We start from the raw sequence: 15,781 nt of genomic DNA on the forward strand, positions 1-15,781 counted from the left end.
GCCGCCGCCCGGCCCCGCTCTCGCTGCCGGCCCCTTTGTGCCCCGGCCGGGGACGCGCGGCGCCTCGGGACGGGGCGAGCGCCTGCCTTTGTTTTTACGGGGAGAAGCTTTTCCCCTCGGCCGGCCCGCAGTTGTGCCTGCGTCGTGTCTTAATCTTCCTTTCTTTCTCTCCGCAGTCCCCCTCCCTTTCTTTTTTCTTTTTTTCTTTTTCTTTAACGACAAATCTCTGCTTAGAGGTCAAGGAAAGTTCACTTAATTTTTTTTTCCTTGCCGTTAGAAGGTTGGGATGCACGACATTTCCTCCTTCTCAGTGCAGTTTCTTCGTATGCTTGGGCTCTGCAGCCAGATTATCTTATCCTGAATATGGATCTTCAAAGCTGATTGAAATCTGACGGTGTGTAAATATTGGAGAGGATTCGGCCCAAATCCTGACTTATTTTTTTTGCATAAACCGAAGTCAATGCGAGTTGTGACTGTGGAAGCGGCACTGCGCTTGCTCTTTTGTTAGCAGACCCGTCTCCAGATATGTGCTCTGACCTTCCAGTTTGCTGTTACGTTGGACAAATAACTGTAACTTAGCCTGAGCAATTATCGTTATTGTAGTGTATTTCAAGGGAAAAAAAATTGTTTGCCGGGTGTTAATCGAGTTATGAGTGTTATTTTGGGGGAGAAGGAAAAGGTGTTATGAGATGGCAGTGCAGGTAGATGTGTATTCCAGACACAAGTGAGTGGGAAGCTCATTGTCGTGAAACGTGTCACAGTTTAATGCGTGTCATTAATGCTTAAAAATACAGCAACTTGAGGCTGACGCGTTTAGGAAAAAACTGTGCTTTACATACGGCATAGCTGATCCTTAAAAACTGCTTTAGCACGCAGATGAGTAGTCCAGAAGAGAAAATGCTGTGTAGATGATTCTGCTTTCTTGTTGAAGATCTACTCCGGTAGATCCGTGTGTTTTTAAGCAGCGCTCTAGACCAGGACTAAGAGCTAAAGCTGACCTGGCCCACCGAGTGTGTGTGCAGCAGCCTCCAGCCCGTGAGGCTGCCGGCCTGCACCTTGGCCTGCCAGACAATGGGAACGAATCATGTGAGGAAAGTCGAGGTGTCAACATTGGCTTAATTTTTTCTTTTGCTTGTTTGTAATTACCGTGCTGAATTACGGGAGATTAGTTTGTTAGTTATAGCTGAGGAGCATTCCTTCTATTTTCACACTGAGCCGGAGAGCTATGCTGTGAGGCTCCATAGGGGTTCTTAATGGATTTTGGAGCAACTTCGGAGTGCTCATCACTGTGACCCGAAGATCCTCAGAGCGCTGAGAGCTCTGTAGCCCCTTTTGGAATTCCTGCCCCGGTTTAGGGATCAAACCCTCTTAGTTTACTTCAGACTGCAAGGAGGAGCTTGAGAGAAATTTCCCTTGAGCTGGGTGATCCCGAGTCCTGCACAGCTACCAGGGAGGATCTGTTCAAGGCACGATCAGGTTACCCTAAGGGCAGGGATTTGTCCTTGCTGCAATTTTGACCCCACAACCATTGGGAATGTAAACAAATAGATTTTTTTTTTTTCTTCCTCTTTGACTTGCCTTCTTGTGCACCCTTAAATATGTGATGATCCAATGCATTTGAGAAAAGTGATTGAATAAGCAGATGAAACTCTTTCTGTTTCTATATAAATATTAACTGTCAGATGCATGAAAGCTGATGAGCTTTTGCAGTTCCTCTGTGGCTTGAGCACAAAGTAAAGAGTTGAATGCCTGGCAAAGCAATACGATGGTTCAGAAAAGTACTTACCGTGTTCCAAAATACTGGGAAATTATTCAGGTTAAATTCTGAGTTCAGTTGCTTAGTATAAACATTTAAATTTTGAAAATGAAGGGGTTGTGGCTTTTTTTAATTGAAGCATTAATGCGCTATATATCACATATGGCCAATGGTGTGCTTTCTGAGGTCCAAGCTGTGTGTGTGAAATAAAAGCTTATTTGAGTAGTCTTAGCAAGCCTAATGGAGGCATCATCTCAGCTTTATAAATAATGTAGGTTGTGCATAATGTGGAGTCCCTGGAGACTGCAGAGAAAGCATCATTACCAGCCTCTTCAACCTGCTGGAGATCTTAAATTGATTTACAGCACTGAACTGGTGCAAAATGATACATCAGGATGACATGGGGTCAACCTGTAAAAGTCTATGATGTGAGGCCGTTAGTTCAGTCATCATAATTAAACTGTATTATGAGGGCAGCAAAGCAAGCGTGTGTGACACATCCCATTGTGCTTCAGATGGGTGGCTTAAGAATCCAATAAATGGAGCACCATGTTTATTATTTAGGTTATGCAAAGAGTAACTGAAATCTAAGCTCTTGGTGCTGTGCAGAATAAATGCTGAACCAATCTAGGTCGACTCTTAACCTCTTCCTTACAGTCAGTAGCAGCTGAAATAAATGAATGCGTGTGCAGCGTGGAGGTGTGTGGAGCAGAAGTGATTGTGAGTGGGCATCTCTGCATTTGAGGTATTTTTTTCTCTAGTCTCCACGTCTCCTCGACTTCACCTGCACGCTGTGCTGTCAGGTATCAAATGGGCAGTTAGGCAAAAAAAGCTGTTCCTCCCCTTAATGTTTTTTGTCCTATGAAGTTCTGTAAGAGCCAGCGGAAATGTTTGTATGTTTGAGTTCTTTTGTGAGACAGCATTTATTCGCAACTTGAAATATATGAGCAAAATTATTTTAGAACAGAGATGGTGATTATGAGTATGGGTTGGTGTGGGTTATCCTGCGTTCTTGGTGAAGGCAACTGCAAGCTTCATGTTCATGTTTATGCTCTAAATAGCTTAGAAAGGAACATAGTGCATGGAAAAGTGTTTACTGTATTACATACTAAACTGTCTTGCACTTCTGCTGATACAATCACTGAGAAGTGTTCTGGGCAAATCCTGTTAACACTCTTCTTTCCAGGGGTCGGTGTGCCTCCAGAGATGGAGACCAGCGACGTCTTTTATTGGCAGTTAAACCTACTTTTCTTTACCCACATTGGCGAGAGCTCTATGCTGCATCTCTTGAGCTTTCTCTTATTTTTTAGTTGCAAAGGTAACGAAAAAGCAAATTTGGAGCAAGATGGGAGAAATAAAGAGATATGTAAATATAATATAATTGAAGTAGCTGTTTTTATATATATATATATATATATATATTTAATATATATAAATAGTTACTCGCTGTGAAAGAGGTGTTAGCCTTCAGGTTCAGTTGCATCTCACTAAGGCATGGGAACGTGGCCTGACATGCCATTGGCTTGAAGGCCGACATACACGGGCATCTTGCGCTGTTCTGGCCGTTTTACTCCAGCTGTAGTGGTATAACTTCAGAAAGGCGTAGAGGATTTTTTAGCGTTTGAATAGCAGATTTTGCTTGAAGTGGAAAACCAGTCATTTTAAATTTGAGACTTTTCTCTCATTGATAAAGGTGTAGCCGTGCAGAATGCTGTGTAACAACTATTTCCATGCGAATGTTGGATTAGGCCTTTTGTGAAGGGCTTTGCAGAGAGTGGGTCCGGGGGTGATGAGAAGGACGCTCTGAGCTGTTAATGGCTGCCACAAAGATCTCTATCCTCCTCTGAGAACAAACGCTCATTTGCATCAGAGAAGCTTTTTTGTGTTGTGTGTATTTGAGTGAGGCGTGGCTTTGTTTTTGAACAGGACGGAGAAAAAAGCGTTTCATAACATAAGCAGACTAATTTAGAGGAATGTAAAGTATTTTACAGAGTTAAGAAGTGTTGTATCTAATCTCTTCCCACTTGAATTTTTATGCCGGTATTTGTTGGTTTTGGGAGAATCTGTTTGCTGAATGGAGCGATGCTGGAGCACACTACTTCAGATTAGATTGGGTGAAGTCAAGTTTTCAGCGCTACCCAGTTGAAAACCCAGCATAGATGGGTCAATTGTTATTTTATTTTATTTTTTTAAACTCCAGGAAGGATGGCGTTACCAGTGTAGAGAACTTGGCCAAAACAGCTATTCTGAACACCTGCACAATGCAGTCATCGTGATGTAACTGTGTAATTGGTCTGGGCCAGTGTCACTTCTTTCAGTGCGGGCTACCCACAAGGGAGTGTGGTGTTAGAACAGATGTCACCCATCTTTTTCATGTTGTTCCTCTCCCACCTTCTCCCTAGCATGCAGAGGCGAAGCATGGAGTACAAGGAGGAAGACAAGTTGTTCTTAAACATGCCTTTACATAAAGCATTGTATTTAGGCAGTGCTCAAAGCAGTATCAGCTAAAGGCAACTTTTATGTTGACTTGGCATGTCGGCTGATCCTACGATCAACTCCATATTTGTTTGATTATAAACTCTTTCTGATGTGGAAACAAATGAGATTGTCTGAATAGCATATAGCGGTGTTTAGAACTTGCAAGATTTGTCATTCAAATCAATTAAATGCTAGTCCACATCACAGTGACCTATGACTATCAAGATGCTGCTGGTTAACTTGGAAATAGGATATCCTTTTTTTTTTTTTTTTTCCCCTGCTAAGGGAATTTTAGACAGTCTTGAATATGTTCTTCTGCTTCTGTGCACATCATGTGTTGAGAGTCGTCTGCCTGCCAGCTTGAACTGCTGGACCTGGAAATTATCGTTTTACCATATATTTTGTGTGTAAGGTTGGGTTTTGGGATTTACTCTGTTAGAGTTTCTTCTCCAGAATGTATGTGTTTAAAAGCTTTTCCAGGTGGAGGGAAGCAAACAAACAAAAAACCATGTATGCATACAGAGTTAACACTTCACAATCACAAGGCAGCTCAAAAAGGATTTTATGATTACCAGGAAAAACTTTGTGTTCCCATTCCTTGTATCATACTGTGACCATAGTTGATAACTTTTGCTCGCTTTTCTTCCTCTGTTTGTTCAGTATTTGAAATTATTGAAAATTTATTCTTCTGTGTTTTCATGAAACTGGTTTGCTGAGGATGTTTTTCTGATGTATCTTTCCAGACTTTGGGTTATTCAAATTGTTTAAGCATTGCCAACAATAGCAGCATTCGGTTGGGTGTAATGTGATGAAACCAGGACATAAATCCTGTAAGATTGCCACAGTAAGAATAAGCTTATAGGTGGGGTTATTCACACTCAAGAGGTGTGCTGCATTTGCACTTGCCCTTGTCAGGGCTTAAAATAACATTCATTGCTGACGGAAGTTATTGGCACCAGTTGAAGGTAGACTAAACCAGTATGAAGTTGGGAAGTGCCTGAAAATTGATCAAGGTGTGTGGATAGTAACTGTTTGTAAATGTTTAAATACTTATGAAGTCACTTTTAGTTTTGATTGCTGAAGTTACTATCTGGGAGGACGTGTGACAAATTGGGGCTTCCACTGAAACGTGCTTCTGTGAGTGGTAGGAGGCAATACTTGCTGCTTGGAGGGGTACTGCTAATAAGCTATGCGTTTGATTTTATTCCATTCACTATTTATTCCTTTGTGTCTGTTATGTTTTCTTCGAATATTGATGTGGAAAGAATTAATGCAGTGTATTTGCTGCCTTAATTCACTAGCGGAGATTTTGATTCTGCTGATGTGAGGGACCGGAGTATATGGCTTCTAGATGTTCATATTTGCTGAGGCAGTTGAGAGAGGACTCAAATGTTCTCCAAGATACATTTGGCTGTGTGTGTGGGTGGGGTGGAGGGGGGAGAGGTAATGTGGAAGCAAAAGAAAATCCTGCTGGAACTGACGTCTCCTGCTGTTTCATTTGATAAGTTCTTTAAGGTTACCAACATTGTTTAATTCTCTCTGGTGTCCCAGTAAATTACCAAGTGGATAGCAAGTGTGTGAGAATTTTTTTTAACTCTTTGTTGTTCTTTTCTTTCCAGTTCTCCCAGCACATGGTAAAACAAACACTTGTTCATGTTCCTGTAGGGAGAAAAATTGGCAGAACGCCTTTGCTCACTGTTGGTCATTTGTCTTTTTTTCTTAAGGCTTTTTGAACTGCATTGTATGAAACAAGAAAGCTTGTTAGGCCACAAGCCTCAACTTAGGAATGTTTGCAAAAGTTAAAATTTGCTCATTTATGTCTTGTTTCTTAAGGGTCTTTCTCGTAGTATCTTGTGCTCTGTTATTAAATCTACTCTTTTTTTTTTTAATATTATTTTGACCACTGCTGTGCTTTCCTGACTCGCATGTGCTTTGGAGAAGATGGCTTTTCTTTGGTTTTATTTTAACGTAGGGATGACTTTCTCTCATCTCTTCAAGTTAGTACAGTTACAAGTTATCTGATGACTTCTGCCCTTAAACTTACTCCAGAACACTGTCAGGACAGTAATGGAAGTAGTTTTGAAATCTCTTTCCTAGACCTTCTTGTAGACTTGTTGACACGTGTGTTCTGGCTTTTGGGACTGCTAAGTGTATGGTATGATTACATGAGCTTAATTTCAAATGTGTAGTTGTTCACGTATCTCAGCTCAGGTATTAACTGTCTTACACAAGGAGGGAAGAGGGAGGTGGAAAAGGCAGAGACAAGTCAGGTAGCATTATTGAGGTCTCACCACGGATTTGCAACCTCCAGGACCAGAGTCTGGTTTTCCTTCTTTCAAGCAGAGTTTTGGTTGGTCATCAGATACTTCTGCCTTTTCATCATTGAGTCTGGAAAATGGATAAAATGGAAATTGGTTGCGACTTCATCTCTGTTTGCCTGATGAATGCAGTGAAGAATGATGCCATTTCAAAAGAAGTGAATTTTGACCTTGCTGGATATCTAGGAAAGCCTGGCTAGTATATATATAGTTTCCATCTCAGCTGTCAGACTTTCTGGTTCTCCATTGTTGCTCTCTTGTGGCTTTGCAGCCCTGCATACTTAATAATAGATCCTTTATTTTAGCCACATGAGTGTCAGTGTTAAGTCCTTCTACTGAAGCACAGTAGCTAAAGGAAAACACTTTGTCCATATTAACTTAAAAACTTGGGATAACTTGATTATAGTTTCTATGTGACATTAGATTTCATCTGGAAAATGTTTTATGAATATTCTCAGCTTAAAATCTTGTATTATGGAACGTTTTTGGACAGATGACTGTGAAATCACTTCTATATTTTCTTCAGATGATAGATCCTTTATCTATTTAGAACCAGACAAGGCAGAGGTTTTTCTTTGGGGACGGGAGAAGGCTTTGCAAATGGACCGGGATGCCACAGAGGCTGAAGCACTCGTGTTGAAGCTAATGTTTAATCTCTGTCCTGAGTATCGTTTAAAATGAGGAGGGTAGTAGTGGATGGAGAGGACTTGAGCAGCTCCATTTTTCTCTGCTGCAGCTGCAGGTTTCCTTGCTGGTAACTCTTGCTCAGTCTGCTGTGAACTGGTAGAACTGTTGGGCAGAATGTTGGTGGGTTTTTTTTCTAGTGAATGTGCTAACAGGCTAAGCAGGAGAGAGAATTACATTGGAGTGTCAACGCTGGCAAAAGGGGATGAAGGAAAGCCTTTTTCTGTTTGCTTGGGAGCAAACTGTTAGAGCTGCTCATCTGCTTGCAGACAGGTTACCTTGCTGGCCAAAGGCAGCTGTTGGAGGTAACCCATTGTGAATGAGTAATCCCAGATAAAGACTTGCCCAAAGTGCTTTCCAAGGAAAGGTCTAATTTACAGTTTTTCTTTCTTCCCAGATGCTTATGTCAGTGATTAGCGTGGTGAGGTTAGACTGCCAATAGTTACGTCAGTCACAAAGCCCTGGTGTAGCTATATTGGCAGCAAAATGACAGTGATTAATGATATGGTTTATTTTATGGGGGGTGAGGGAGGATGGATGGGAAGGAACATTTGAACAAGCTTTTCTGGTCAAGTGCTGTTCTTCTGTTATAGAATGGAAACTATAGTAGGAATGTTTTTTAATATGATGTGTGAACAGAGCATCCTGTTAAAGATAGGTGAAATGTGGGTTTTTTAGTTTTATTTTTCATTGGGAAAAGTATGACCTGCAAGTTCAATGTCTGTGTTTACAGGATGAAATAATGTGAAACATCTGCTGGACCAGATACAGTAGTTGCCATTAGCAAGAAACGAGAGGAAAGCAAAATTGTGAGTCCATTTGAAGCCCTTCTATAAAAGCAGGGTGGTGTTACTAGAAGCCACTGCCAGTGAGTACAGTTGGTGTGGATGAAGATGATACATGCTGCTGTAAGCCTGTAAACTGCTTGTAGCTTTCCTGGGTTCTACACTACTTCAGAGGTCACTTGGACATTTTTGGCTGTCAGTCCAGTTTTCTTGAAATTGAGAAAGCACTTAACTGTGTATTGTATGTGTGTTTAAAAGAATCTTCTTGCTGCTAGTTTTTTCATGTGTTCAAACATCACATCTTTGTTATATGTATCTTGAATTTCAAGGAATTAGACTAAATATCTACAAATTCCAAGTACAAACTTTAGGTGTTTTCATTAACTGCAGTGCCTGAGTGAGAGTCTCACTAAATTCCTTTGTAGCCTTCTGTAATACTGAGGATCTATCCAGACTCCAGGGACTCTGACTAACCTTTTTCCTCTCAAACTTGTCTATAGGCTTTCTTGAAATTTTGTTCAGTTCAGAAAACATCACCTCACATAACTGGTGTAAGTACTCAAAGGCTATTTACTATGGCTTCCTGGCTAACTTTTCTCTTTGCGTTTGCCCACGCTAGTCACATCAGCTGCGACTCTTACTCTTAGCCAAACCTGGGGCATCTCCCGTAGTCTGTGAACTGGGAGCAGGTGAGTGGGAAAACATGCACGTCAAGAGGCCTGTTGAGACCTCTGCATGATGTGTTTTCTTTGTTCTCCCCCACTGCTTTTTTCAGTCACCCAAATGACCTTTTGTTGAAAGAATTAATGAAGATGGAGACTGCAAATACATGTTCTGATTTGCCCAATGTGAGGACACTTACCTGGGTGCTCCATCATACAGCTGTCTGAAGAGCTGCTTGCTCTATCACATTTCCTCTGCCTGATGTCCTTTGTAGTTGCTTGAAGATCTGCTGGCAGATTTTTTTCTGTGAAAGTCCCCACATGGTTTCAGCAAACTGATTTTTAACCTGAGTTTCCAAAGGTCTGCTACTTAATTTTTTTTTTTATTTTATTCTGTCTGAAATCAGTTGAGGAACGCTTGTGTCTGCATGTATGCTTGTAGACTGGAGAGAAGTCACTTTGGAGAGGCAGAAAGCGAGAAGATTAGGTGGAAGTGGGTGGCTTAAATGACTTAGAATTTGTCTGTGTCACCTCAGTTTGGAGGAGATACTGAAGAAACTTCAGCTACATTCGTAAGTATGCGTATGTTTGGAAGGTGCCAGTTTGACGTGTGCTATGAAGAAAACTCCAAAGAAACTGTTACTGATCTTAATGCCATTTGACTCCATGTCTCTGTGCCAGGCCCAGGTATCAGTGACTGTTATGGTACTGGCTGTTAGCAAGAGTGATGTTGTTCCTGAAGCCAGATGTTCATAGTGTTTTGGAATAGATGCGGGTGCCCATGCAGGCCTCATCCTGCTTGCAAGGAGGGAAGAAAGCACTGTGCTGTCTTAACCATAGTTTCTGTATGATATGCTTTCCTGGCTGTATTGGTCCTCCCAAAAATTCAGCAAGTGACCTCTCACTTCTCCCCTGCTCTGAGTTCTTATGCCTGCATTGTGCAGGGAGGAGTTTCAGCACCTGCGCTGGAGGAGCTGAGATCAGAGAGTACTGATGGCAAGCTGCTTTGACTAAATTCCACTGAACCACAGTTCGGTGTTTCTGAATATAAGCAAGTTTCCATTACCCTTTTGCCAAGCTTCTTGCCTCCGTCCACTTGGCACACAGGGATTCTCAGTCTTCCAGGCTGGCCAGCAACTGGAGTTGTCTGAGCCTGAAGTCTTGTTACTGGGAGAACCTGGCAGTGCTGGTTTTGTCCTCAGAATTAAAGGCATCTAGAATCTCAGCTTAAAGATGAGGATTGTGTGTAGTTGTGTGCTCTCTTTGTGCACTGGTATTTAGCCTAAAATTAAGTAGTCCTGGAGAGCTGCAAGTCCTGGAAGTTCATCCGTGCAATCTTTCTTTGTGACTTACTTGGGAAAGTTGGAGTTGTCTTATCCACTGTGCTGGGACAGCTGTCACTGCTTATTCAATAGTAGGCAGCAGTGGAAAACTTGCGAAGTGTGGTGCCTCGTTTTCTAGCTAGTCTGCTGCTGGCCCCAAAGAGCGTGTGTTGATCAGAAAACGCTGTGTTTTTTGGTGTCTCAGCTGTAAGCTTGCAGCATTTCACTGCTGGGACACCTGAATTTAGTGACTTTAAGCTGGCCTTAGAAAATAATGATGGGATGGATACTAAGTTCCCTGAATTCTGTATTCAGAATTATACTGGCTGCGTTGGGTTTTTTTTTCTTTCAATCTTATATTTAAAGGGTACTCGCTATTCCTTTGTACGTGGTTTGATTTCTCTACTGAAGTCATAAAGAGCTTGCAGATAAGCAGGGGACCAGACGGATAGATAAAAACCTTTTTTCTCTTGTTGTAAAACTTCCTTATTCCCAGTAAGCACTGTAGGAGGATATCTCCCACTTCCTTTCAAGTTGTGCAGTTGGCAAGTACTGTATGAACTCTCAGTTCCTATCTGTGGGCTGAAGCCTTGTACAAAGCCTTGATCTCGGGAATATGAGAAAATGCTTGAACATCTGCAGATGTTCTGATTTAGGGCTGTGAAATGTTTTTGCTGGATTCTGTGGCCTTTCGGTCCTCTTTGAATCTTCAAGCACGGCTGCACCCACATCTTGTGCTTTTAAAATTGGACAGATGTCCCTGAATCGAATCACTGAGTCACAGAATTGTAGGGGCTGGAGGGACCTCCTGGGATCCTTGAGTGCGACCCCGAATGGGTCCTTGTTACCCCATTCTCTGCTGATGGTAGTTAGGAGGCAATTACGATAGCTGGGACTGATGCAGTAGTGCTCACGTGCGCTCAGGTCTCGGCAGTGGTGCCTCACTCTCCAGCTTTTCTTTCTGAAACCTTGTGATGAGTTCTTGCTTGGGGCGTGTGGCATGTGAATATGTCACTTGGTATGATGACTCTCAAAAAGTGGTCCTACCAGCAAATGTTTTTTGCTGATGGTTACCTCTCTGGCTTTCTTCATCTAATATGTACCTCTGGAGCAGTAACCTTCTGAGATTTGTTCTCTGATTGTTGGTGGGAGAAAGTAAGGCTTCAGGTGAGAAAGCAGCTTGGCCGAAGGGAGTGGGATCTGTGTCTTCTGAGCACCAGCTCAGCAATATGTGATGCTACTCCTGCTGACGAGGTTCTGCAAGCTTAGGGATGCAAGAAGAAAGCACCAATAACCAATTTACAGTCAGACATCTTGAGATATAAGTGCTTTACCTTGTTGTCATCTGGGAGGCTGTTGACTTGCTCGTCAACCACGGCAATGCACAATACCTTCTGCACCAGGCATGCCTACCCCTGTGGGAAGGAGTGCCTGTGCTTCTAACACTTCATCTGCCGTTTAACCTGAATTGCTTTAGAGTAAGAGCTTTGCTGAGAACACTTACATGCCACTGTAGTGGTGTGTTGATAACTATTCTTCCACCAGTACTGTTTTTAATATTGGTGGGATTGTTAATGGTTGCTAGAATTTCAGTGGTGCATAGTTGAAGGCCTTCATGCTTTCAGTTTTTTTGATTCTTGTAAGCTCGTGGTCCAGTAAAGGCCTTTATCAGTCTGCATCTATGGTGTTTTTTTAAATGTGAACCCCAAGTTTCCTGACACGATCTCAGATAGATTTCTGTAAATGTGTATTTAACTGCAAGTCTTAACTTCTGTTATCTCGTGTATAAGCTGAAGAGGCAGTCCTAAATGGTGTAACCTTTCTCTTCCATTTGCAGAGGACCTGCTTGGCAGACAGTGGGTGAGCACTGGGGGCATTTGCTGTGGTGCAGCAGCTGCTTGAGTCTGTCTGGGTACGATGGGAAGAGACCCGTCTCTGTGGGGCTGCACTCCAGTCCTGGTTTTCAGAAGGCTGCTAATGGCAGGCAGTAATTAAACAGTGCTTCATTGGAGGGTGGATATCTGGCAGATCGGGATGTTTGTTTCTGGGCTGTATAAACTTGGCTTGTGAAGCTGTATCGTTTTTGAACACTTTCTCTGTCTAGAATAATAGTTGTGAACTGCAGAACCATCCACAAAATTTAACACTGATCCTTGACTCTGCATCTTGTCATTTTAAAAATGTGATGAAGATCATGTTCTAAAGCAAGAAACACCTCCATTGGTTTTGCAGACTAGGCAAAAAAGAAAAACAGCAACAAAACAACAGCAAAACCAGAGGAGTCCTTTTTCAACTAAGTAAAGCACACATCTGAATGGCTGTGTACCTCAAGAATGGTGACAATCTGAAGAGGCTGTTCTTGTTTTGAATTTGTGAGTGGTGTGTTGGGGTGTGGGGGGAGAGCCAAGCTGTGAAAAGAGTTGTTTATCTTAATGGCCTTTCTTTCCTTGGTTTAATTTTCATCGGTCTATTCTTCATTCAGGCTTGACCTAGTGACAATTCAATTAGTGAATAAATAATTTTTCCTTCTTGGTTTTTGTTTCCTCTTGCATTGCTGAAACATTCTGCCTTAAAGCTGGGTATCTGGAGCTGTAGTTTAACATCTTTAGTTAATCTCTGATGAATGAGATCTGGGCCATAGTCTTCAGAAGTGGTTTAATGCAGCTGATGTAACTGTATCAGTGCGTGGTCTTAGTGAAGTGAATCATTTGTAGGAGCAGCAGCTTGTATAAGCTGAGCATAACTGGATTGCGTTTGCTGTGGTTGTCTTCTTGAAAATACACTGTTGTAGAAGTACACTAGAGGGGGGCCAGCAGAGCCTGTCCTGACTCCAAGCAGTCTGTGCTGTTCTGTAAAGACAAAACACATCTTGCATTCAATGGACTTCAGTCCAAAAAATGTTGAAGCTTTAGAGGAGATGGGCTTTTTTTTTCTGCAAGTTTTCCTTTATGTTGCAAATGTATGTTTTAACTACCCCTAAAAACAAACCAACAAAAAAAACCCTGACAGTGACATGTCACTATATTTTCCCCCTCACCTGTGAAGGAAGTTCCTCCCACCTCCTGATGAATTGCAGGGAAATGCTTTTTACAGCTGATAAAGAGAAATAAAATTCCATGCCCTTCCCAAAGGAGGAATTCAACAATTGGGCAAGTGGCGTGGGACCATGTGTTGGTTTGTAAAAGGATATAGTTTGTAAAGATGTTTCCTTTGATGCCTGTGATGAATATGGATGTGTTTCCGTTGGAGAAGGTTTTGATTAAATTCAGCAATTAGAGCTGACCAGACAGATCTAAATATAGGAAGAGGTTTCAGTTATCCTGCCTTTGTGTGTAGTAACACACCCACACAGATGTGTGTTTTGTTATTGTTGTAAACAACACCTGTTTTCTGAAGACAGTTCAAAAAGTCAGGAAAGGGAATGATCCTTGTGGAAAAAGGGAGTTGCTCTGGAGTTTTATGATGAAAGGGAGAGCAAACTATTTCCCACAGCTTTTTTTTTTTTTTTTTTTTTTTTGGTAACTTTTACTAGAGGATTTCTAATGTAGATGGCTAGATTGGTTATGGCATCTTTATAGGTACCCTGTGTTCACAAAGCCATGGCCAGGTCTGATGGCAATGGTTCAAACTGGTCTGCAGACTGTTCTGAGTTTTCAGAGCTTGGCCTGTGTCGTTTACTAATTGAGCTCCTTGCTTTCTCCTGTCCATTCTGAGTGGTTAGTGGGATAATGCCTGTGGAAGTAACATGGATAAATTTGCCCCAGAAATGTACATTATAATGCTAGCTACAATGGCTGGTAATTCATCCTGTCTTCTGACATCTTTCTGGTTTTTTTCTTGTCAATGTTTGGCTTTATTTGTAAATCTCTGTAAGTGACCTTGTGTTTGCACAGAGTGTAAAAAGTGTAAAAAATCTTTCATTATAGCTTGTCAAAAAATAACCCACATGAATGCCATCCTGTCAAGATTTGTGGTTCCCAGCATTGTATTCATTTTGTAAGTTATTTCAGCCGAGTTCATAGTTTTGTAATCCCATCCGTGTCAGAATTCTAACCGAATCATCAAATTACAGTTCCTTCCTGACTGAAGTTAAAATATTAACTTGCAGTTTGAGAGATAATCTTTGGTAACACGTCTGAATCAGTGCGGCTGCTTGCCAATACCAGAAGAGGTTTCTCCACACCTGGGTCTGTGTCTCAGTGTGTTCTTTTTGTACGAGCCCACCTGTGCTCTGGGCTGTTCCCAGTTGTGAAATTATGAAGCTAATTCAATTTGGTTTTTGTTTCTTATTTGCCTGTTGTCCTGGTGTGATGAATCAGGTGTTCATCAGAAAAATGGCACCTAGTGACTTCACTGGGACTCACTTGTGTCTGAACATTAGGATGAGCAAAATTCATCAGTGCAAACTAGGAGTTTGCCATTTTTCTTTAACCTTGGTGAAAAGCCTGTGGTTTGAGGATTTGATGATTAAGGGACTGTACACGTTAATGTTTCTTGTAACAGGGAGGAATTTTGCTTTATTAAGGGTATAAATTAATTTGCAAGGTGTGTTGTTCCAATCTGTCTTCAGGAGTACAGTTTTTAAATGTCAGAAATAACAAAGAACAGCATCTGGCATTAGCAAGAAGTGTGTGTATGTGTTTGTTTCTAAATTAAGAATATTTATTTGATGATGTATCTCTGTTAAAATAGGGGAAACACCTCTGCTGTGTCTTCATTGTGTTACTTCTCACAATTACATATTCGTTTACCATGATTCCTATGCCAGTTTAGTTGGACTGTAACACAGTAACACAGGGTTTTACTGTATACAGAAATGAGGCATTTTCTCAGGAGGAACAACAATGAAGTTAATGAAGTCTTTCAAACCTGGGAACTGGAAACTGGTTCCTGTGGTCGGAGAATGTAGGAAAAAGTTTTGGTTCATGATAGAAACCAGCCAGAGCCTGTGTATCTGATTTGAGCTGTGATGATAACTGGCAAGGGGCTGGCAGATATTGATGGCGTGTGGTCGTTTCTTCATGCTCTGGAATAACTGAGCAGTGGAAACTTCATTGCTGGGGTTGTTGTCGTGTGCCCCCCGTTACGTAAGGCATCCACTGCGTCATTGTCTCATTTTGAGTGAGTGGTGGTTCTGCTTTTTGGTGCTCAGGTGATGTTCAGAACTCGTAAATCTGATTTTCTTATCAAATGTTAGAAGCTGGGGAAGTCCTTTGATAGAGGGAAGTATTACTGATAGCTGTAACCTCCGATAACTGGTAGGGAGTTTGTGCAAGGAGTTGTGCAGACCGCTGCTGTGGTTAGCTGGGCTCCAGTTGGTACCTGCTCTTCACACCACTGCTGTGCTCTATTACAGTCTGCTGTGCTGCGGGGCAGGTTGGTGCCCAAAAGGATTTGCTCTCAGGGATGAATAATTACACGTTGGTGACTTCCTTCAAAGGGCACCTCTCATTCAAATATGGTGAGCGCTTGTCTTTGTCCTCTTCCTCAGACATGGTGCTTGGCTTTAGCTTCAGGAATCCAGACAGAGCCTGGGCAGGCTGGAAGTATCCCAGCCCTTGCTGGCTGTCTGCTACAAGTCAGGAAAAAAGCCTGTTGAATATTTTGAAGTATTTTCAACAGCAGTACTCACTTCTTATTTGAACACTCGATATGCACATTGTGTGTCACATGCTGATTCATGGCAGAAATAAATATGTTCGCATTTTAAAGAGTTTTTTCTTTAAAAACATGAACTTCTTCTACCTGCCCACTCCTGGCACTGATTCTCCGTATC

The 15,781-nt window shown here is 41.9% G+C and overlaps 1 protein-coding gene across 9 annotated transcripts in view; it reads left to right on the forward strand.

Moving 5' to 3' along the window:
* Positions 1-15,781, forward strand: part of SMAD1 (SMAD family member 1) — a 103,920-nt gene that overhangs the window by 57,601 nt on the left and 30,538 nt on the right. Inside the window, exon 1 of one of the 9 annotated variants that reach the window (XM_048942060.1) lies at positions 175-394. The exons of the other annotated variants lie outside the window; for them this stretch is intronic. The gene's annotated coding sequence lies outside the window, so the exon portion shown is untranslated. Of the gene's footprint in view, positions 1-174; positions 395-15,781 lie in introns of those variants that run through there. 9 annotated transcript variants of the gene reach the window in all.

Source organism: Lagopus muta, chromosome 4, assembly GCF_023343835.1.
Source record: "Lagopus muta isolate bLagMut1 chromosome 4, bLagMut1 primary, whole genome shotgun sequence".
Classification (NCBI taxonomy): Eukaryota; Metazoa; Chordata; class Aves; order Galliformes; family Phasianidae; genus Lagopus; species Lagopus muta.